This window comes from Lepidochelys olivacea (genome assembly GCF_965140295.1).
Source record: "Lepidochelys olivacea isolate rLepOli2 genome assembly, chromosome: 7".
Classification (NCBI taxonomy): Eukaryota; Metazoa; Chordata; order Testudines; family Cheloniidae; genus Lepidochelys; species Lepidochelys olivacea.
This window is the reverse complement of record NC_140417.1, coordinates 108346140-108371338: the sequence shown is the minus strand read 5'-3', so window position 1 is coordinate 108371338 and position 25199 is coordinate 108346140.

Sequence of the window (25199 nt, the reverse complement as noted above, 5' to 3'; positions counted from 1 at the left end):
ATTACCTACTCAAGACCATCCTTCCTCTGATGAGAGGAAACTTCCCTGGGAGCCCTCTGCCAAAAAATGGCTAGATGAGAAAGCTTGCTTAGATTAAATTGTGAATGTACTTCAGCAGGCCTGGATTTACTCTTTGTAATTGGGAGGCTCCTACTAACCAGAGGTGTGGGAGCAGGGCACTTGATAAAAATCTTCTGGACATGGACAGAATTTCATTATCAGATAGAAGATATTTTATACCAACAAGAAATTGTGAAGTTTGAATATTCATTAGCTTGTCAACTTATTTGAGAATCTTTTGTTGAGGAGGAGTGAAGTAGGTGTCTTACTCATTCCCACAAGAAATGCCTTAAGCACTTAAGCTGCTTGACTCCAGGTGGTGGGTTCCAGTTCATGGATATGTAAGCAGAGATAAGCATCTACATTCAGACTGCAAGGAGGTGCCCATCTCTAAGAAAGGGATGGGGCTTAGAATGCATCCCCCTCATCGGCTTCTCCCATTGGCTAGCTTGAGCATCTCCCTGGCTACTGTGCTGACTTCTGTGGATCACATTCTAAGGTGCTTATCTCTCACCATTCAATTCCTAATTCGGCTTTGGGGATCAGTGTTGCTTCTGTCATTTTCTGAATGTCTAAAAGTTAGGTGCCACAAACTCAGCATTGCAAAAATCTAACTCTCTTCATGGTTCTGGGCCTCAGCTTCTCTGTGTCCCATTCCTCCCCATCTCTCGGCGTATGTACAGTTTGCCCAGCCATTTGATAGCATCCTCATCACACAGGTGAAAAGCCAGTAGCCCACTGTCAAAGTAAGTCAGCAGGTATTTGTCAAGGATATGTGACATAGTCTGAAGTTGACCACATCTACATCGCAGACCATTAGAGAAACCCCATTTGAAGAGATTGGCTGCACAATTGCCCTGTCCTATTTGAAACTGGTTCAGAGATGACCACAGGTGACTTGGCAGGTCAAAACCTGGTGGGCAGATGATTGGGTCATGTTGAGAGTGATTAATGACAGTCCTTGCTGACCACCCTTTGTGCCAACAAGATTCCACCGTCGTGTCCCGTGGTGGCCTAAGTGACCATAAAGGGCATCTAGAAGACAAGCGAACTGGTGGGTGGTTGAAAAGTTTTGAGTACAGAGCAAGTTGGCCAGGATCATGAGGTAGCCCCCATCACGGCGAATATGGGGTGGTGGTATGTTACTAAATATTGGCATCCATGGCAACAGACTTGCAGGTAAAATCCTGGTAACAATATATAGTTTTATTAAACTCTCCATTAACCATTCTCATGCGAAACAAGTGACAGGACAGGAGCATACTACTCTGCTATTGAATAGCAGAGAGCAAGGGCTGATATTCTAAGCGTTGGGCGTTCGCACCCTGGGTTGAGCTGGAACAACTTCCTCAGAAAACTGGGCAAGTGCTAACTTTGGCTGCTGTTTTCTTCATGTGGTTGCAGAATGTCAATGACCTGTCCAATGTCACACTGAAGTTAACCAGGTTTGGGTCATGTTGCCGGCATTGACCATTTAAGAAAATATTTAACTCTTGGCTTGTGTTTGCATTATGCAGATGAAATATGTTGGAAACCATATTGGAAAAGCTCAGCTACAGGTGCCAGCAACTACAGTAGTCTGCCATGAGCTTCATAACATCATTGAGGACCTCGCCGATTTCTGAGAAGGACTGAGCTTGACAGTTGCAGCAGATGTCATCAGCAAAGATAAACTTGTGTGAGAGTCTTGCTAGCAAGTTGTTGATGTACACATTGAACAGTATTGGTGAAAGAACTGAACCTGGAGGAAGACTGTTAATCTGACACTTCCAGGAACAAAACGGTCACCCGTGTGTACTCTGAACCACCTCTTTTGGAGAAAGAGCTCTACTACTTCAACTACCCAACACAGGGCAACTCAAGAGAGTTTACACAGAAGGCCTCTGTATCAGACTGTGTCATAAGCAGTAGTCAAATCCAGGAAGACAGCTCCCATCTTATGGTTTTCAACAAACATCTATTTTGATAAAAGTGGTCAAGGCCAAGACTTGATCACAGGTGCTACGTCCTTTCCTGAAACCTGACTGCTCAACCCTCTCTCAAATGGGGATAATAGCACTGCCCTTTCTTACAGGGGTGTTGTGGGGATAAATACATTAAAATTTGTGAGGTGGTCAGACACTATGACCATGACTATACTAAGCGGACTATAGTGACATAACTACAGTGCCATAGCTATGCTGACATAATCCTCTTGTACAGATGCAGCCTACAAAAGTGGGGTTTTCCATTGCTGTAGGGACACCATTTCCCTGACTGATGGTACCATTCTTTTGTTGCCCTACCTGCATCTACGTGTGGGATTAGGTCAGCATAGCTATGGTACACCGGGTGTGGATTTCACATTTTAGAGCACCGTAGCTTTGTCAACCTAATTTTTGTGTTGACAAAGCCTATTGTAATGGTGACCATATAAGTACCTTTTTAAATATGGTAATTAACCAGTTCTAGATGTTTTCAATAAACTTTGGAACTTGCTGGACAACCATGACTACTACATTGATAGTTTTGGTCTCTTGCTGTAAAATGTACATAGGAACCTACTATTTATTTTTCACAAAGTATAATAGAAAATCGTTTTTCCTATAAAATGTCTCCAAATACCTGATGACTGATAGCAATTTATAAAAGAACATTTTGTTCAAGTGGGAAATAAGCAACACAAAATAGTATTTTTGTGGCTTTAATTATTGATGAGGCTCATTGCCTTAACAACAGCATTAACAAGGAGAATGAGCAGAAACTTCACACTTGGGACATAGTCCCTCAATCCTTTCCCAAGTTAAAAAATAAATAAATAAAAAATCATGATTCACTGGTAGTTTTGCTGCATTGAACTGCAGGAATCAGTCCCTTATATGAACTTTGGCTCCCTCCCCCATTTTGGGCCCCAGATTAGCCTGTACCAGTGTTGCTACCTTTCCAACTTTGTTTCCAAAGATTTTTTTTTTTTTAATAACAAAAGTCATTATGGCCCACATCCTCAAAGATATTTAGCTGCCTAACTCCCATACATTCATTTCAATGAGAGTTAGTTGCCTAAATACCTTTGAGGATCTGGGCCTTTGTGACTAGTTTCTGGATTTTGGTTGTATGAAAATAACAGAACAGGTTATATTGCCAGAAGAAGCTGTTATCCCTAATGGTATGTGGGGATGGGGAGGGTGGAGGATGTCTTACAGCAGGCATGGTGGCAGGCTATAAAATAAGTCTATGATTACTGCTAAGGAAATAAATCATAACAAATTTACCTGGTTAATTCAGCTACTTTTTCCATTTGTGGAATGTCTTCGTGACCAGATTGGGATTACTTTGAATGCATTTGTTATAAAACATGTTCTTGATGATTCTTTTACTTTATGGCCAGATTATGAAAAAAATCATTGTGATAATTAAAATGTGAGCATGTTGGCTAGTTGAATTGATCATATAAGTCATATAGTATTAGTTCTGTTCCCTTATTGGATGAGCATATTTTTATACCGAGGAGTAAGATTTGAAGAAGCTACTTGAATCTCTCAGGCAGAGGGAACAGTTTAAAGGGGAAAAGCAGATGAACAGAATTAGAGAATTTTAGAAAAAAATGGATTATGGACTATTTATTTTCAAGGACACTACTTGCTACGTACCTCAGAAAAACATGTCATGGTACCTGCCCCAAAGGGCTTGCAATCTAAGACTCTTGGGTGGTGGGGGTGGGATTCCATGCAGGGTTCAACTGAAGGCTGCCCAGGAGTTGGGTGGATGAGCAAGCAGGTAATCAGGTAGGTTTCAGACAAAAATCTGCTTGCTCTATCAGAGGCCTGTCTGGGTTCTGTTTGTTCGATTTCAGGGAAAGTCCATCTCTGCAAAACATTTGAATTTCAACTAATCAGCAGTCTTCCACAGAAAACTGTTCCACTGGAGAATTTCCTACCAGTTCTCACAGTCAGTAACTCTCTCTCTCTCAGGGCTACTGCTCAGTGTGTGGAACTCCCACTAAATTAATTGGGAGTTTAGTGTAAAACCTAATAGCAGGATATAGTCTTTAAGTGTGAATCAATTAGTAAGGCAACAAGCCACTCAGCAAGTTCTTGATTTTGCCACGTACTGAGCACTCTGGATCCAAGTTAATTTCAAGCATGTAATTACTAGTTTCACAGAGGTCAACAGGACTAATTACATACTAAAAATTAATGTAACCCTTCTACCGGGTTGCCAGTGGGAGCACAAGGGACAGGGTCCATCTATCTAATGGTCCTTTCCTAAAATAAGTACTATAGCTGAAGCCCAGCTCAGAGCCATAGTCCTACTTGGCACTGGAAAATGAAAATAAAACCTGCCTGGTCACCTCCCTAGGTGGCCGGGGTTCTTTCCCCACTCCCAAGCACTCAGGAGTCCTTGGTTATGTCAAACCATGGTTACGTTTTACTTGAGCAAAACAAGACCCTTTGACAGAGTTCCTGCTCCTGGGGTAGAGCTGCTGATCTCTAAGACCAAGCCCTTTCCCCTCTCCATGTTAAGCTTGAATCCCTTTTCCAAGCCAAAGTCTACCACCTGTAAAATTCAGGGTGACCCTCTTACTCCAGGGGTTATCTTGTACAATCTCTGTGCCTTTTCATGAATACAATTACAGGGGAAAAAATCTATTATTTAAACAATCCGAACATTCCAATTTAAGCAACAAAAGACAATAGGCTGAACTATGGGTAAAGAACTTCAGAATTCATGTAAATGAGGATGACTTTTCCCATTTTTCCCCTATGGAGGTGCAGAGAGCTCTTTCCATCTCATGCATTTAAGTGCCTTGCTGTCTCAAAGACCGAGTGCTCAGCACCTTGCATGACTGGGCCCCAGGAATATGAACCCTTGCAACCAGAGCCAGATTTTTAACAGAGTGTATGCATGCAAAATTGTGTGTTCCTGAGGGGTGAGACTTTCAAAGCCACCTAGGGAGTTCAGGCTGCTAATTCCCATTATTTTCAATAATCACATCTTTAGTTTATACTAGAAAATATTATAAATGTACATACAGATAGGTTATTTACATGCAAAAGAGACCAATTATGCACTTGACTTGTGTTTTTCACATATCAAATGTGTGCATAAATTAGGCACATTAAATTTTGCACATGTGCACATCTTAATACTTAATATAGGGAACAGAAAATGTATTACGGACCTGGTATTCTAGCATTCCTTTCCCTTTTGGATGGTCAGTTGATCCATCCATCCATCTGTCCCAGGCCCTACCTTCCTCTGTCAGTCTGTCCATCTCAACCCCTACTTTCTTCTCCCTAGAGATTTATTCATGCCTTCCTTATATTCAGCATGGAGTGGAATGAGCCACATCTGTTAAATCATAAGTAATTAACCTGCCTCTCTCTGCAGGGCTCCAAATCCTGCTATCAGGGCAAAGAAAGATTCCTGCCACTCTGTTACAGCCTGCTTATGAGATGTTCTGTCTGCTTTCAAGAAGAATATTGTTTACTTTCACTTCCCCAGGAAACACAGCTGCTAGAATGTTAAAGTTTAACAACTGATGGACTGATGATATGCTCCTCTTCGTTCTTGAGGACTCATATATATACATTAGTAAATGCATTCGATTGTTAAGAAGCAAGGCAGAGTTATACAGTCCTGAAAGTAAACAGTCCTACTCTGTAAATCTATGAGGAATAAAATCTACAGCTCTTCCATTAATGAAATATTTGGAATGGCCAGTTTCCTAAGTAACTGCTGGGTGTGAAGGTAAGTAATAAATAGAGGACTTTTTTCAAATTCCTCTTTATCCATATGAATTTCATGTATTTAAACTTCCTCATGGAGATTCTCTTATCTCCTTGTGCTACAACTTTTATGACTCCACTAAAGCTTTCACTATTCTACATCCACAACATAGGACAAAGTTTGCTCTCATTTACACTATCATTTGGTGGGGTCACAGGGTTGCAAGGAGGTAATTGGGAGAAGGATTTTGCCCTATGAAGATATAGCTCATGGTATGTCATCAAATATATTGTCAGAGCAGATGACTTTGTATTACCTGCAGTTATTGGCCAACAGACATACTGTGCTCACAGATGGGTTGATCATGGACAATGCATTTATAAGCACAGGAAATAAGTGACAATCAGAGCAGAGAACAGGGGAATCTGCTGTGGGGTCTGCTGTGCAGGCATCAAGTTACTTCTGCAAAATAGCAATTTATCTAGAAAACAACATGTTCACAAATATAACAGGAAGAAATTAAAGAATATTGTTTCTAAATGTTCACTACATATAGAACATCATCCTGCAAATTTATCAAACTTAATATTGACAAAAAAGGCCAAGTAGAAAATAAATTTGATTTGGAGAAAGAATGGATCTGATCTCTTAAATTCTGTGAGCCTTACTCTCACCTACACTGGTGTAAAATCAATGTAATACCATTGACATACATAGATCTGCTCCTGTTTGTGTCTGTGAAGGAAGATGATTCTAATTTACTGGCAAAGGCCCACTTTTGGAAATCTATGCTCTTGGGCAGATCCTGGTACTTAGACTCCTGCTGTTTCCCAAGTTTTGTCTGGCATTCTCTTTCAGTGTGAACATCCCATCCCACCTTAATTTTAACTTAAAAACAATAGTTCTGAGAGAAAGATGTTTAAAAGGCAGTTCTGGAGGTTCTTTCCCTTATGACATTATTTTATGTTGTTCTTTATCAGAAAATATGTTCTATCCTTCCTAATTAAATATTAGTAACTTTTATTTTTTTCATGAATGATAAAGTAAAATTTTGAAGAGTTAGCTTTGTGCTAGGGGTAAGGGATAGTTCAGTGGTTTGAGCATTAGCCTGCTAAACCCAGGGTTGTGAGTTCAATCCTTGAGAGGGCCATTTAAGGATCTGGGGCAAGAATTGGGGATTGGTCCTGCTTTGAGCAGGGGCTTGGACTAGATGATCTCCTGAGGTCCCTTCCAACCCTGCTCTTCTATTATTCTAAAAGCCTATTTCCCACTACATACTTATTGAAGAATTATAAAAGGTAATAGAACACAATAGTCCAGAATGTTTAGATTCCTGGATTTGAAATGTAATAATACTTTTACACCAAGTTCCAATAAATTTACCTGAACTTTCCATTTCTCCCCTCCAACATTTCTTAAAAGTAATTCTTTGAAAGACTCTGGCTTTGTCTACTCTAGCACTTTTGTCGGTAAAACTTTTGTCCATCGGGGGTGTGAAAAACACACCCCTGCCCTGATCGACATCAGTTTCACTGACAAAAGTGCTGGTCTGGACAGTGGAGGAGCTCTCCTCCCAACATTGCTATTGTTGCTCATTGGGAGTGGTTTCATTATGCCAGCAGGAGAGCTCTTTTCTGCCGGCAAAGAACGGCTACACAGGAGACCTTACAGCAGCGGTAAGGTTCATAGTGTAGATCTAGGCTAACACTATACATGTCTTTAATGGAAATAATGGCAGACCACTGTAAAGGCACAAGAGGCACTGCTTTAGGAAAGAGACAAGATGGATGAGGTAATATCTTTTATTGGATCAACTTCTGTTGGTGAGAGAGACAAACTTTCAAGCGACACAAAGCTATTCCTCAGATCTGGGGAAAGTACTCAGAATAGCACAGCTAAATAGAAGATCAAACAGATAGTTTAGCATATGTAGTTAGCTGATATTTTAAGGGACCATTCAAGGTGAACTAGCCCATTAACATCCCTGTAGTCATAGGACAAAAAGGGGGGTTAGTGGGTTACAGATGGCTGCAATAAGTCATAAATCCAGTGTTTTTATTAAGATCATGATTTTGAGTGTCTTAGCAATGGTATGAATTTAAGATTCCAGGCAAGTGTTGTGCAGGTTTCTTTTGAGGAAGAGGACTGATAGGTCAGATATACAGTGATCACTTTATGAAAGGTGCTCACCCAGTGATGATGCGGTGTGTTTGTCTTTTATCATTTTCCTGTGTGAGTTCATTCAAGAGCATAGTGATTGTCTGGTTTTGCCCACTGTGACATTTCCCAGGATACAGTCTGGACTGTTGAACAGCTCTGTTCCCTTAATTAGCTAGCCTGGGGTGCCGTTTACACTGCTTTGCTGTAAGAATATCCACTGTTGGCCTGTTCACACACAGCCTCTAGCATGTAAAAATCACTCCCAGCTATGTTACATGAATGCTTAGCCAGCCAGCCATGAATACAGGGTGACAGCAGCAGATTCTCAAGCGCAAGACTTTCCCCCAGAAGTGTTCATCTTGTATTGGCCAGAAAGTCTGTCAATTATCAAAGGAAAATGATTTGTGCACCAGCCTTATTTTCCCAAATAGAGTTTCCTACACACTCTAATCCAGGGATCTACTTTGGCATGCCGTCCGTCAGGGAAATCCACTGGCAGGCTGGGATGGTTTGTTTACCTGCAGCATCCGCAAGTTCGGCCGATTGCAGCTCCCACTGACCACGGTTTCCTGTTCCAGGCCAATGGGGGCTGCAGGAAGAGGTGGCCAGCACCTCCCTCGGCCCACGCCGCTTCCCGCAGCCCCCATTCGCCTGGAACGGCAAACCGCAGCCAGTGGGAGCTGCGATCAGCTGAACCTGCAGACACTGCAGGTAAACAAACCATCCCGGCCCACCAGCAGGTTTCCCTGATGGGCCACGTGCCAAAGGTTGCCAATCCCTGCTCTAATCCAAACACAATGGTTAAGATAAAACAATAAAATAAGTTTATTAACTACAGAAAGATAGATTTTACATGATTACAAGTGATGATGCATAAAGTCAGGGTTGGTTACAAAAGAAAACAAAAGAATAATGTGCAAGCTAATATCTACTTTAAAAAGCTAAGTGAACTTAAAAGCAAAGGTTTTCTCTCACCATACACTGCATGTAAATTTCATAGGCTGGGTCTCTTTTCAGCCTGGGAGCACGCCCCCTTATTTCAGCTCTTTGAGAGTCCTTGATGTCATGAGCAGAGATGGAGGGGGAGAGAGGTAAGTGAAATATTTTCCTCCCTCTTTATAGTTAAATTTCTTGTACTCGAAACATCCTTGCTGAGTCATGGTGATACGCAGTCCACTGTGGACATGAGGTTTGATTCTTTCCTGTGATTAAACATAAATTTCTCATTTACACCTGCCCTCCCCACTGGAGGATGGCCACTTAAGTAGGTGATGACCCTTTAACATCTGTCTAGGCTTCTAGTGTGTCCTTGTCTCTGAAAAACTGTCTTGTGGTATTACCCAGAATTACAACATATTTCAGTAACAATCATATAGTAGAATCTTATAACTTCACATATAGTGGTGATATAATATAACAGGATAATGATATTCAGCAGATTATAACTTTTTAAATGATACCTCACAAGGCATATGTCAAGGTTCCTCCCCCACTCTGAACTCTAGGGTACAGATGTGGGGACCTGCATGAAAAACCTCCTAAGCTTATCTTTACCAGCTTAGGTCAAAACTTCCCCAAGGTACGAAATATTATACCCGTTGTCCTTGGACTGGCCGCTACCACCACCAAACTAATACTGGTTACTGGGGAAGAGCTGTTTGGACGCGTCCTTCCCCCCAAAATACTTCCCAAAACCTTGCACCCCACTTCCTGGACAAGGTTTGGTAAAAAGCCTCACCAATTTGCCTAGGTGACTACAGACCCAGACCCTTGGATCTTAAGAACAATGAACAATCCTCCCAACACTTGCACCCCCCCTTTCCTGGGAAATGTTGGATAAAAAGACTCACCAATTTGCATAGGTGACCACAGACCCAAACCTTGGATCTGAGAACAATGAAAAAGCATTCAGTTTTTTACAAGAAGACTTTTAATAAAAAATAGAAGTAAATAGAAATAAAGAAATCCCCCCTGTAAAATCAGGATGGTAGATATCTTACAGGGTAATTAGATTCAAAAACATAGAGAACCCCTCTAGGCAAAACCTTAAGTTACAAAAAAGATACATAGACAGAAATAGTTATTCTATTCAGCACAATTCTTTTCTCAGCCATTTAAAGAAATCATAATCTAACACATACCTAGCTAGATTACTTACTAAAAGTTCTAAGACTCCATTCCTGGTCTATCCCCGGTAAAGACCAGCATACAGACAGACACAGACCCTTTGTTTCTCTCCCTCCTCCCAGCTTTTGAAAGTATCTTGTCTCCTCATTGGTCATTTTGGTCAGGTGCCAGCGAGGTTACCTTTAGCTTCTTAACCCTTTACAGGTGAGAGGAGCTTTCCCCTGGCCAGGAGGGATTTCAAAGGGGTTTACCCTTCCCTTTATATTTATGACAGCATACTTTGTACAAAATGTATCATAGTCTTGTTAAAGTGGTGACCATAATAGTATAGAATATAGATTGTCACATAGTTGTTATTGGGGCATTTAATGCACTGAATGAAGTACATCACATGTTGTGATAGGCATTTGTAGGACCTATGGATTTTGAAAGGTGTGTTGTGAACGGCATTGATAATTGTAGCATTGGAGATATGTCTGCAAGTTTTGTGTCTGTTGTTCTGGCAAGGTCTGTTGCCACTTTGAGTTGGTGTGTCCTGGTCTGGGGGAACTTGCTTCTGATCATGAGGTTGGAGATGTTGGGGGTGGGGGTTGTTTGAAGGCCAGAAGAGTGGGTTCAGGAAAGATTTCTTTCAGGATGGGATCCCCATTGAGTATGGGTCATAGTTTCAGATACCCTACATGGGTTCCAAAGTGGGGTGGTAGGTGACATCTAGGGGTGGGCATTCAGAGGGGGTTTTATTTCTGTATTGAAGCAGGGTCTCTTGGGGTATTTGGGTGGCCCATTTCATGATGCAATCTACTTCTCTGGCAAAGGTGGTTTTGAGTGTGTTACGGTGGATATCCTGGACTTCACTGAAGAAGAATTTCTGGACAAATGCACCACGAAACCAATGATATACCAGAGATACATCGATAATATTTTCATCTCCTGAATGAATAACTTAAGCTCCCTCATAGATTTCCACCACAATTTCAGCAACCACCACCCACCCATTAAACTCTCTCTGGAACACTTCCAATGAGATCTTTTAAAAATCTCTGTTCAAAATTTTACATCCTTCTACTCTCCAAATTGGTGCTACCTGTGCTAGGCGTGTTGATGGTAGGAAAGCTTTAAAGAAAGTGAAGTGAGCAAAATCTTGTGTGTGTTTTAATGTTTGACCTAGGGTGAAGAATTCAATTGGTCTGTTGTCTCCCTCTCTTTTTTTCTTTTATTATGCAGACACAAAGCTGAAAGCAAACTGAAAGTCATTCTGATTTAGTGATTGATAACAAATGAATGCCACACAGACAGCCTGGGGTTCCAGATAAGGACTGCACACATCAAAACTTTCCAAAATTATCTCCAGTTTGAATGCAGTTATCACTTCTGGGAAAAGCCGCAGAGGCTGGGAGCCTACTTAATGAAAATGTCTTTTGGACATTACAAATGGTTGCTCCCACTAGAGCAAGTTGTAAACGGGATTTATTGAAAGGGCAGCAGGAGGAAAGTAGGCAGTTCTAGCAGAACCTTAATCATCTATTGTTTCATTTCATTTTTTTGTGCAGCAGGCATGCAGTAGATTACATGAGCACATCCAGGAGCTATACATCCTTCAGGCTAAACAATGAGAGCTGTCTGTCACCACTAAACCAGATGATGTAGAGAAAATAACAATGCAGAAAATGTATTTGACAGCCTGATATGAATGGCAGGATGCAATAATGCTAAGCTGACACTTGTTCAAGGGACCTGTATTTTCCCTATGCTCAAAGTACAGAAATAATTTGTACTAATTACATTTGCTCAAATTACAAGACTGATGGAGCAAATTATTCTGTCGTGGATAGAGGTGACATTTTTGTCATGAATAACTAGAGCAGCAGGGAGGTGTTTGCTAATGTGTCAAGCTCTGATGAACCATCTGGAGTATCAGTGTGTGAGAGAGAGAGAGATAGAGAGAGAGTGAGAGTATTGTGTGTATTAGGGATTTAACCTGCTACTGAAGAACACTACATCTCCTCTACTATCTTGTGTGGTGCTGGATCTCTGGGGAGGGTCTGGAATCCCAACAAATTCCTGTGGAAGAAGAAATCTGGAACATTTTGTTTGTCTGAACTTTTTTACAAGACTTTTCTGTTTGTTTGCACCAGGCCTCAGATTCAGGACACTCATAGGGAGAAAACATTTATTTTAGAACTGAGTGGGTTCACCTATGGTGAATGCCAGCCCGGGCTGTGCATTAGGTGCTAGTTAGTACCTTGGCTTCTCTGCCAGCAGAGCCCTGTCTGCCCATCCCCCACATTCCAACATTCTGCCTACCAGCTTCAGTTCTCTGCCCCAAGATGTGTCCTCTTTCTGGCCACTATGAGTCAAAGAACCCCCTACTGGTTCCCTGCTCCTCCCAGTATAAACTTAATGTGTATTTCCCCACACCCGCCCCAACCCCTCTTAGTGCATTCTTGCAGGAAGAGGGGTATCCAGCAGATGAGTTTCAATAGCTCAGAGTACTGGACCTTAATGAGAATAAAAACATGTGGGCTCAGTTTTCTTCTCCACTTACACTGCATGATAAGAAGAGTGTATACAGACTCCAGTTCACATATGGAAAACTTCATTGTGCACGTACAGACTCATATATGGGCACAAATCAGTTAGGACTTTATGCTTTCACTGGCGTTTGCACAAGCACAAGGCAGTTTCAAGGAGCAAAGTGGAGGTCTTCTGGAACACAGTTTGTTCCATATAATCTACTGAAGTAACATTACACAAGATTTATAAACAATATATTGGAGGTTTAGATATACAGTACATATCTTTTTTGTTTGTTTTCCCTCTGAACTTTCCTCTTATGTTTTAATAATCTGTAGGGTGGTTTTTTGTTTTGTTTATTTAACATGAACATTATGAAGCCTAAATGAAGAGACTCTACTTTGCAGCATCACCTAGAATCATTAAATAATTTTTAATTACACAAGATCCTAAGCAAAAAGGCTAGACAACATTAATCAAAGGAAATAACATCTAGAAAAGTAATTGCTCACTTGATTTGTGCAACTCAAGTTAAATATCTCAAAGGAACATATACATTTTGAAATTTCAATTAAATCACTCTTTGGAATGGAGTTATTTTCCCATAATCAGATAAAGTGAAATTCAAATCTAAACTTATTTGCTTCAGATGTTATGAATTTAGTTTTATTCTGACTTACAGCTGTTATATTACCTTTTACTTTTTTCATTTTTACAAGCTTCTACCTTGGTGTACTTTAGATCAAATTTTACATACAAACTCTTCCATATTATCATTCACTCCTTCTGGTTGTGAGCTTAGCTTGCCTGCAATAATTACAGGATGCCAAGTTGGTATTTGTGGGCTAGTCTGAAAACATGTTGCATCTGTAGCATATGAAGTAACTAGTAAATAAATGTTTGTCTGTTGCAGGTTTGCCTGGACAAGTGGAGTGTCTCACACAGCAAACTCACTTTAAATTGTACAAATTATATTCTATTCAAGCTGGTTACCTGGGCTTACCTTCCACAAAGTAAAACAAGAGTCTGACTGCACTGTTTTGATAGAATGAGTGAATCAGGCCAGGCTCTGCTTTCAAGTTAAGACAGGGTGGCCCTTGTCCCAGCTTAACTCAGAAATGCACACTTGAAGGAGGCAGCCAACCTGTGTTATCTTGCCTGCTGGGCCCTGGTTGGCATCTGTTCACTCCTGACCCTTCTAACTCCTGGAAGACCAATTCTTGTTGCTCATATCAGCAGCTGATCCTGGGTGGCTTCTCTAGGCAGCTCCTGGAGATCTAAACTCACTTCTCATTTTCCTTCCCTTCCCCCAAAAAAAGCTTTTGAGCAAGGTGTGCCAAAATGGTGGGAGCTTTATCAAGGGGCACCAAACACATAGTACACTGCATCACACAATCTATTTATATTAAGATCTAATATTTTTGAAGCATCTTTCACCCTAGAGGTTCCGAAAACTCTTAAATAATATATAGTGTGCACATGTGTATGGTATAGGAATTACTTCAACCACAAATAAAATGCAGCCCACTTTTTTGTAGAACACATTATCTGTTTAACAATGCACAAAATATGTTGCAATTTAGGAGGGAAAGTAAGGAAGAAGATCATATCCAACTGAAATATTGCATATGCAGAATGTAATTATCTAAACTGGCATTTGGCAAGAAGATCAGGGCCAACATCTCTAATCTTCCAAGAATTCATGATTACAGGTGGTCGGGGCCTTGGTTTCATATCTTACTGAAAATACAGTACCTCCGGCAACACAGTGCTTCTTCACTGTGCACGTCATGGTTTCAGTAGAGATGCAAAGAAATTAGTGTTACCTGTTGAATCACCAACAACTGTAAGTATGACTTTGTGTGCCACATAGACATACCATTCATGTCTTCATACAAATGAGCTTTTGATCAGTCCCCTAAACCTGTATTAACTATAACTAAACCTACCCTCCTTTCTTTGTCCACTGTCCCTACCTGCTCTTACATGATGCTATAATAGTTCTGCCATTTGAACTGTCGTGCATTGAGATATTGATGTGAATGGTCTGTTATAAAACAAACTGTACAAACCAGCACTCCTATAACCCTACAGCTGTGGTTTTGCCTTTTTTGGTGCTTTCAGAGAGAAACTTTCTCCTGTCAACAAAAGCTAATGGCATAATCACTTTTCATTCCCCATGCAGTCAACAGTTGAGCTAACCCTCTCCACAGGACACATTCAAGTAGTTGGGCTGTGTGCTGAGGAGTTCTCTGGGGGCTCTCCCCCCCCCCCCCCGAGGCCAAAGAAGTGGCAACAGAAGCATTACATGAGTGCTAATTCAGCCTTAGCCACATGGCAAAGGTGTCACAATGTAGGGATAAATGGCCATTGGATCTTTGTCATCTCAAATATGCTGACCCAGCCTCTGAGCCATCCTTTTTTTCCATATCCCTTTCTGCTCCTGTGGCTCAGCTTCTCCCAACCCACACAGGGCACACATGGCCTTTTGTAAAGCACCTGCCCTGACCACTTGCCCTCAAGGAGTCTGAGTCCAGCTACAGGGAATCTATTGTGCATACCCCAACTTACCACACCCAATTCCAGAAACTTCTGAGTGTTGAGTGCTAATTGTGCATCTGCCCAGCAACAATAACACAGTCACAACTCATTACCCTGCTCCAACAGATGTCTTACGTGGTAACAAAGGTAATACACTATTTTCCTCTTCCTGTGACTTAGATCTGTGCGAATAACTGATTTTTTTGTTCACTAGTCGAACCGAAAAGAAGACAAAGTCAGAAAATCAAAAGAGTAAAAATGAATTAAATTAGTTTTTATTTTGATTTTAACTTTTTTTTTTTTAACTAAAATTGAAGTAAAACTGGAATTTGTTCTTCCTCTGGTCACTTTTAGTTGTAAACAGTAGAGGTGGATGAAGTATTTTGGAGAAAAAAATTGGTTTTGCTGAAAAATGAAGATTCAAGTCAACTGAGACATTTTGCACATTCATGTCACATTCTAAACAAAAAATTGCTTCAAATTATAAAGCACTGTTGGCCCTGACCGCACAAGAAATCAGAAGACACTGTTCCCCACCATTCCACCACCTAAAGAAATACTGAGTTGAGTTCAAGTCTAAAGTGAACAATGGTTTGGGAGCAGTGAAGAGTCATTCCATTTCTTGTTTTGCCAGACCGGTTGATTTTCTTACCAGATGCTATGCAATTCCTGCAAATGAGTTTGTTTTCTCCTGTAATACATCCGCCATCTGCAAGGCACCCTCCATTGTGGAGTCCCCCATTGTGGCTGGTTCTTACATGAGCTGCATAAAGTGGTGGCTGGGGGGATGATCCTTGCATCACCTCATTCCCACACATCCATGAAAATGCCAGAGGGTTTTGGGATGATGTTGATTGCTAGCCATCCACAGTAGGTGGTTGGCATAGCACATCTTAATGTAACTATATTTATGTTAGAGTTGGTTTTAGATCGTGAAGCCAACAGGTAAACCCAAACTGCTTCCTATACTAACTGCCACGACAGATCAGACAACATCTATAGCTGAGAGGCTTTAGAGGCTATTCAGATGAAGATAAACAACTATAATCTTGAAGAGGGATGTACAGGATATTATGAGTTACTTCAAAATGTGTCCACTTCCAGGTTAATGATATTAAAATTACTGTATAACTGCAAGTATTCAACAAACATTTACATGGCATCATTTCATTCAGGAAAATAACTCAGGAAAAGAAAAAAAAATATGGAGAAGATTATTTTCCCTCAGGACACAATGTGATAAATGTCATAGAGTAATTTATCAAAGTAGTCACCTGCACTCACTTAATGGAAAAGGATACTGGTAATGAAAATTACTTTGTAGCTTGTGAAAGATGCAGTACTGTGGGCAAGGAAAACAGAAATGCTTTATTTACCCACTGAACAGGTGCAGTGGCAGTAAACAGCTCCCCAACCAGTCTGTCAATGTGCCTCAGTCCTTCACCTGGAATAATCACTTTGGGAGTGAGAAGTGATGCTGAGGCTTGTCCATTAGACACGGGACTGAGCCCAGCAACTCATTTCACACAGGTCACCAAACAGATGTCAAATGGCAAACATTTCCAGTGACTGTATCTGGCTATGACCCACTGATCTAAAATGCCATATCAATTCTTTGGGCTATCCAGTCTCTGAAGAGAGGGGGAGCGGGGCAAAGATTGATCATCAAAAGACAAGCACCAGGAGACAGAGAGGCAGGAAGGATTGAATCAAAATAGCCATGGGATGCCAGCCTGTCCAGGAGGATGCAGTGATCCCCAATGTTGAAAGGAGGAGAAAGATCAAGGGGGATGAGGATGAAGCCTTGAATTTTACCTAGGAAGGGCTCATTAAAGAATTTTCTGATAGCAACTTCAGTGAGGTCTGGAGGGAAAGAAACTGGAGTAAATAATTGAATTTATAATAGCTATTATTTTGTATTCCCTTAATATAAACACTGTTTACTGAATACCATGCCCTCTTTTACCTAAAATCTGTCAACACTGCCAAGTTCTACATTTCCAGGAAAGAAAAATCAATCTGCAACTTAATAAGGATTTATCATGTCAAATAATAAGATGGCATGATTAATGCCCCCTTGATTTTCTTGTTCCTTGTCAGTGTCTTTTTAACAATTATCATGGCAATAAAGAAGCAATGACATTGCAATGACAATATTTGTGTAGAAAAAATGAGGGCAATGTACTAATCACGTCTCCAACATATCAATAATGAAAAATCCTGGCTGGGGTCAGGTCCTGAGCAATTAACTTTTTGCTCTACTAGTTACTAGCTGTGTGTTAACTGGAAATTTCAGAAAATGTTTTACTTGCTGTATAACATCACTCAGATGGCTTTCTAATATTTTTTTTTGAGCCCTAGAAGTTTTTGTTTTATTAATAGGAGTGAAGACATGCTCCCAGCAGAGTTCTAAACCACGTAAAGGGAGAAGTGCCAGAGACTCCACACAGTCGAGTAGGGACTTTGCTATTGCTATTGATTTTATGCTCACATACTATTGTGGTGGATAGCGGTATAAAATTCTTGACAGATAAATAGATTTAACAAGATCTAAGATCCAATGTCTGGAAGCTGAAGCTAAACAAATTCAGACTGGCAATAAGGTATACATTTTTAACAGTGCAGGTAATTAACCATTGGAACAACTTACCAAGCAAATGCTCACCAGAAACTACACACCCCACAACAAAAACACCAATCCAGGAACAAAACCCTGCTACAAACCCTGGTGCCAAGTCTGTCCACATATCTATTCAAGGGACACCATCATTGGACCAAACCACATCAGCCACACCATCAAGAGCTTGTTCACCTGCACATCTACCAATGTGATATATGCCATCATGTGCCAGCAATGCCCCTCTGCCATGTACATTGGCCAAACTGGACAGTCTCTATGCAAAAGAATAAATGGACACAGATCTGACATCAGGAATCATAACATTCAAAAACCAGTAGGAGAACACTTCAGTTTCTCTGGTCACTCAATAACAGACCTAAAAGTGGCAATTCTTCTACAAAAAAACTTGAAAAACAGATTCCAACGTGAAGCTGCAGAATTGGAATTAATTTGCAAACTGGATACCATCAGATTAGGCCTGAATAGAGACTGGGAGTGGTTGGATCATTACAAAACCTAAACTTAATTTCCCCAATACTAATTTCTCCCTACTGTTATTCACACCTTGTCAACTGTAATGGACCACTCTCTTACCACTTCAAAAGTTATTTTTCCATCCTTGGTATCCTGCTGTTAATTGATTTAATTCATTCGACTAACCTCACACTTGGTAAACCCCCCATCCTTTCATGTATTTATACCTGCTCCTGTATTTTCACTCCATGCATCCGATGAAGTGGCTTCTAGCCCATGAAAGCTTATGCCCAAATAAATTTGTTAGGTGCCACAAGGACTCCTCATTGTTTTACCAAGCACTGTGATGGGTTCTCCTTCAGTGACAATTTTTATATCAAGAGTGGATGCTTTTCTAAGAGAGATGCTCATGTTAAAACAGGAATTAATTCAGGGAAGACCTACAGTTTGTATTATTTATGATGTCAGACTAGAAGTGGTCCCTTCTTTCCGGCTTCTATAGGTAGAAGAACCTCCATAGTTGAAATGAAGTTTCTCTCTTCTATCTATCATTAATGGAAGGAATCTCTCTTTAAAAGACTCTCCTAAATCTTTAATCCCTTTTTTTTGGGTCATATTCTCAGAGCAGGGCTCCCTAGATCCTTGATTAAAAGGTACACATCTATTCGAGCCCTGAAGCAGCCTTCAGATTTACAGGTAATACAGAACCACTTGCAAATGTCTGGTCATTCATTATAGTCACTTTGATGGGACCTCCTAAAAACCTGACTACATCTTCAACTGTGTTTTATCTATTAATTATTTCTGGACATCATAGCTATTTCTTTGTGCTTTGGAGGACTGAGACCAGATTAACCAAAGCTATTGCAGGAAAATGTAAATGGCACCTTCCTACATCAGCCTTGCTCCCACCACAAAAAGGGTCATTCACCCAGGAAAGGGAAGTGCTGACATCACCCCTGCCATCCTTTAGGATTGTCTGTGGAGCTTGAAGAAATAGCCAGCAGCTTCAGCAGGAGAGGCTGACAGGATGTGAGGCAATTTGGCCCAAATCCTCAAAGGTATTTAGGCTCCTAAATTCCATTGATTTCAGTGGAAGTTAGGACCCTAAATGCTTTTGAGGATCGCACAGTGATAGGTACAGAATAGCAACATCCATGGATAAGAAAGACGTGATCATGGCAGGGCTCATTTCTATATTGTTTGGTGTTTGTGTTTTTGCTAGCTGAATTATTTAGTGCCCAGAATTGTTCCATAGGAATGTTGACCTGTTCTCAACTCCTCACTCTCACTTGCTATCCATCACACCAAATAGATATGAGCATGCCACTTCTTCTGAAAGTACTCCCAGACCACTACAAGTGCAGATAAAGAAGCCAATATCACTAGGGAATCCTTAGCTAAGGCCCATACAACTGAACCTGGTATCTGCTGATGCTACAGAAATAGGGAGCAGGGCAAGAGGATGGAGAAGAGGACTCAGATTTTAATCATTCTCTTAAAGTGTGGTTGAGATATTACACCTCACTTTCAGTTTGTTTGGCCCTCCGTGCCCACACTGCCCCTGAGTGCTATCTAGATTGTGGTACTTCCTCTCTGTGGAGTGGTTCATAACTTTTAGGGCCAAAATGGATCCTCATGATCATTTAGTCTGACCTCTTGCATAACACAGACTATAGATTTCACCCAATTATTCCCACATCTAAGCCCCAAATTGTGGTTGACAAGGCACCTACCCATATCAGATTATCTCAGGGGAAGATAATGTTCTGACAGTGTCAGACAGGACCTTGTCCCAAAATAAATGACAGTCCAACCATCACTTTAATTTTCTTCAAAAAAATTAAGCTTTTAGTATCCTAGTAGGCTGCACAGAGAAGACATTTAGAAATCATGCTGAACCTAAGTAGTTACAACACAGTGCATAGTATCTTTTAGGAGATAATGGAAACCTTGCCTCCTCCTAACAAAAGAACTTCAGCTCTTAAAAACTGCAAAACAAAGTTCCTTATCTACTCCAAACCCAAATCTGTCCCTCTCTCAGTGCTCTTGGAGACCTGTTTATAAGGGAAGGATCAGTCACAAATAGATTAACCCAGCTTGAATCACTTTCAGGAAGTGTATCGGATGACTCAGGTTAATCATTCCTGGTTAGTCCCTCACTCTCTTCGTAGTCCCATGAACTGTCTCTGTTTGCTCCACTGATTCTAACTGGGTCTGGTTAGGCAGGAATTCTGATCTGCCATTAACAAATGACCTTGTGATAATTAGTGTTTGGGGAGTGACAGGTCTTTCTCAGTTTTGCTGAATATTAAATGATACAACTTATGCCTTTTCTATTGTCTGTGTATTGCACCTTTAAATTGCTAAGGACTCTTAGGTCTGCAAAGACTGGCAGACAATTTGTTTTCAGCTAAGCATAGACTGCTTTAGGAGACTCATATGCATTGTGTGCTCTCTGTCATGGAGACTGCTTTTGTTCCTTTCTTTCCTGTGATCTAAAGTATAAGTTATTCAGACTGCAAGGCTGTGAGTGCTCCACGCATGTGCAAAAACATCCCAGATTTCAGGTGTGTATCAAGTGAGAGAGCTCTCAGGTGAAGGCAGAATCACAATTCTGATTTCACAGAATATAAATGTAAGCATTATTTGCACAGATACATTAAGGCCTATCTTGTGAATGTCATAATCAAATAAATGGCTAAATGGTACCTTCTTATTCAACACTTCTACCCCCTGTATGCCTGATATCTGTTTGTTCTAGTGGTGAAAAGAAATTCTTGCTGCAGTTTATCCTCACAGAGCCAAATGGCTACGGGAAGAGTGACCTGGAACTCTCCTTGTCTCTCACATCTCCAGTAACATTGCCAGCTAAGTTCTGATTACAGAATTTGTTACTAGTGATGGCACAATAGGCAGAAAGTTGGATCCTAGCTTCTGTCTGCAGAGCTGGCAATTGGAAAATATGGGTTGCAAATTAAGAACTGAACAAATCTGACCAGACAGTAACCAAAAGAGAATGTGAATCTAAAAATATCACAATTTCTTTGTTTACCATCATTCTTTAGAATATTACTGCACTTCCAGTATTTTGTGTATTTCATTAGGGAAAAATAGCTTTACAAGTACAGCAAGCTTTAAAAGATGCCATTTTAATAAACAAGTTGCTTCCCTTGATGTACACTTCTGGCTCGAATGTGCTCCATAGGTTGAAACGTCTGACAAATGGCACTTCAAAAGGCTAGCTTTGCACAGCAATTGGTGTGGGCTGCGTTCTCATTTTCTTATTTGGAAAATGGGGATTTATCTCCCACCAATTTCTTTTTATTAAATTCTCTGCTCAAAAAGCCACTTGGTACTTATTGATTCTACAATAAACCCCATTTCTAATATGTTACTCTTACAGCTAGTTAAAGTATTTGCTGAAGATAAATTACTTGCTGGGTTTGGTCCTTTTTCTGCTAGTAATCTGTAAATAGATCATGATATCTTCAGATATGTTCTGTATTCATGGTTGTTTGAATAACTTTTAGAAACAAACTTAAGCCTATGTGTGTTTTGCAAATTGTTCATAGTGAGAATTCCTTCAGTATTTTGAATGAGCTAGTCAGGTTGTATTGCTTGTTACAATGTATAGGAAACACTCTCTGATTTAATAACCTAATCTTTGTAACCAAGAAGAATGCCTGAAGAAATTATTGGGGCACTGAACCTCTCAAGAGGAGGGTGGAATTAATTTAGGGAGAGCTATATGGCAGGAAATAGTGATTACACAAGAAAGAGCATTATATCTGACTATGTGTCTGGACCCCAGATATAGAAATAGCTTGATTCCTTCCTTACTGAAGATGAGGAAAAAGGTGAAATACAAGTCAGATGTATTGGTTGATAAGCAGACGTTGCATTCAGTGTTCTGTGACCACAGTACTATTGTGGCAATTAACTATTGTGGCAATTGTGGCTGCCTTCCTTCTTCCTGATTAGCCAATCTCAGTGATAGTCCCCCATATCTCTTTGATATTGGCATTGGGGTTGGGGTTGGGGTCATGGTCCTCCTCTCTGTAAGCAGCTCCTTGGTGGAATACTGGCTGGTGGCCATGTAGTTGCCATGTGGGGTTCCAAAGGGCAGTTATCCAAAAGAGTGGATCTCACATCTCATTATTTCACAACACAACAGACACATTGATCCATATTTTGCCTGTATTTTGCCTACATATGCCTACTCCACCATCTTCTCCTCCTAGGCCTCTTCACTGCTCATGATGAGGGATCACTCAGGCCTGGTCTACACTACAGGGTTAGGACGAATTTAGCCATGTTAGGCGGATTTAAAAATGACTGCGTCCACACAACCAACCCCTTTCTGTCAACCTAAAGGGCTCTTAGAACTGACTTCTGTACTCCTCCCCAATGAGGGGAGTAGCGCTAAAATCGACATTGCTGGGTCCAATTTGAGGTAGTGTGGACGAAAATTGACAGTATTGGCCTCCAGGAGCTATCCCAGAGTGCTCCATTGTGACCGCTCTGGACAGCATTTTGAACTCCAACGCACTAGCCAGGTACAGGGCCGGCTCCAGGCACCAGCAAACCAAGCAGGTGCCTGGGGCAGCAAATGTAAAGGGGCAGCAGGACATCAGGCTCTGGGGTGGCTATCCGCCCGCGGTGGCAATTCAGCAGCTGCTCCATGACAGCACGTTTCACGCTCAGCGGCAATTTGGCAGTGGAGAAACGACTCTTCCTCAGTCGCTGGCGGCAATTCGGCGGCTGCACCATCACTCCGCCTCCGTGTTCGATGGGCAGGATTCCTCCTCCCCGTTCAGCGGCAATTTTTTTTTTTGCCACTTGGGCCGCAAAAACACTGGAGCCAGCCCTGGCCAGGTACACAGGAAAAGCCCCAGGAACGTTTGAATTTCATTTCCTGTTTAGTCAGCATGGCGAACTCAGCAGCACTCAGCAGCACAGGTGAACATGCAGTCCCCCCAGAATCATAGAGCGTAGAATGTTTCTACGCTCCCCATATCTTCTCCGTCCCTGAGGTTATCACAGATTAGAAGGCAAAAAAAATGCACTCGCAATGACATGTTTTCTGAGCTCATGCAGTCCTTCCACACTGATAGGGCAAAGCTTAATGCATGGAGGTATTCAGTGGCAGAGGCCAGGAAAGAATTTTGAGCACTGGCCTGCTAAATCCAGGGTTGTAAATTCAATCCCTGAGGGGGCCATTTAGGGATTGGGGCAAAAATTGGGGATTGGTCCTGCTTTGAGCAGGGGGTTGGACTAGATGACCTCCTGAGGTCCCTTCCAACCCTGATATTCTATGATTCTAAGTGAGCCCAAAGAGTGGAGGCAGGATGCGATGCTGAGGCTAATGGGTGAGCAAACGGACATGATGAAGCGTCTGTTGGGGGAGCAAACGGACATGATGAAGCATCTGTTGGAGTTGCAGGAAAGTCAACAAGAACACAGGCCCCCGCTGCATCCACTGTATAACCGCCTACCCTTCTCCCCATGTTCCACAGCCTCCTCACCCAGATGCCCAAGAACGCGGGGCGGAGGGAAGCTCCGAGCACCCAGCCACGCCACTCTGGAGGATGGCCCAAGCAACAGAAGGCTGTCATTCAAACAGTTTGATTTGTAGTGGGGCTACAATAAGCAATGTGGCCTTGTCCTTCCCTCCTCCCCAACCCCACCCAGGTTACCTTGTCCGTTATCTCATTTTTTTTTAATTAATAAAGAAAGAATGCATGGTTTCAAAACAATAGTTACTTTATTTCAAAGGGGGAGGGTGATTGGCTTACAGGGAATTAAAATCAACGAAAGGGGCGGGTTTGCATCAAGGAGAAACACACACAACTGTCACACCAAAGCCTGGCCAGTCATGAAACTGGTTTTCAAAGCCTCTCTGATGCGCAGCGCACCCTGCTGCGCTCTTTTAATTGCACTGGTATCTGGCCGCTCAAAACTGGATGCCAGGCGATTTGCCTCAACCTCTCACCCTGCCATAAACGTCTCCCCCTTACTCTCACAGATATTATGGAGCACACAGCAAGCAGCAATAACAATGGGAATACTGGTTGCACTGAGGTCTGATCTAGTCAGCTAACAGCACCAGCGAGCTTTTAAACATGCAAAGGCACATTCTTCCACCATTCTGCACTTGCTCATCCTATAGTTGAACTGCTCCTTACTACTGTCCAGGCTTCATGAGCCATGGCACAAGGGGTAGGCTGTTGGAGGTGCGACCGCACGATGCTGCTGGCTAGGAGAGCAGCCTGAGGCAGAAGCCTCCAGCTCGCATGATATTCCAGGCAGGTCTGAATCTCCATGAGATGAAACTTAAAGAAGAGTCTCTGGCTGGAGTCTCTGGCTCCCATTCGGTGCTCTAAGAGGAGGATAGCCATGTCTGTCCAGGTGCCCCGATCGACCTCACAGAGGTCTGCCAGGAGCACCCAGGAGACGTACAGTGACAGTGAGCTCAGCGGGCTCCATGCTTGCCATGGTATGGCATCTGCACGGGTAACCGAGGAAAAAAGGTGTGAAACAATTGTCTGTCATTGCTTTCACGGACGGGGGGGGATCCTGACAACATGGACCCAAAACCACTCATGACAATGTTTTTGCCCCACCAGGCATTGGGAGCTTAACCCAGAATTCCATTGGGCAGCGGAGACTGCGGGAACTGTGGGATAGCTACCCACAGTGCACCACTCTGTAAGTCAATGCTAGCCACGGTAGTAAGGACGTACTCTGCCATCTTAATGCGCTTAGTGTGGACATACACAATCGACTGTATAAAATCGGTTTCTAAAAATCGACTTCTACAAAATTGTCCTAATTTCATAGTGTAGACAAAGCCTCAGTTGTTTCTTTGAAAATTATTCGCTTTCCTCTTCTCTTGTTCTCTCATGGCCTGAGGGATCACCTCTCTCCCTATGTCATACTGTCACAACTGTGATCCATAGTGGTGCTCAAGCTGGATCCCTAATTATAAAAG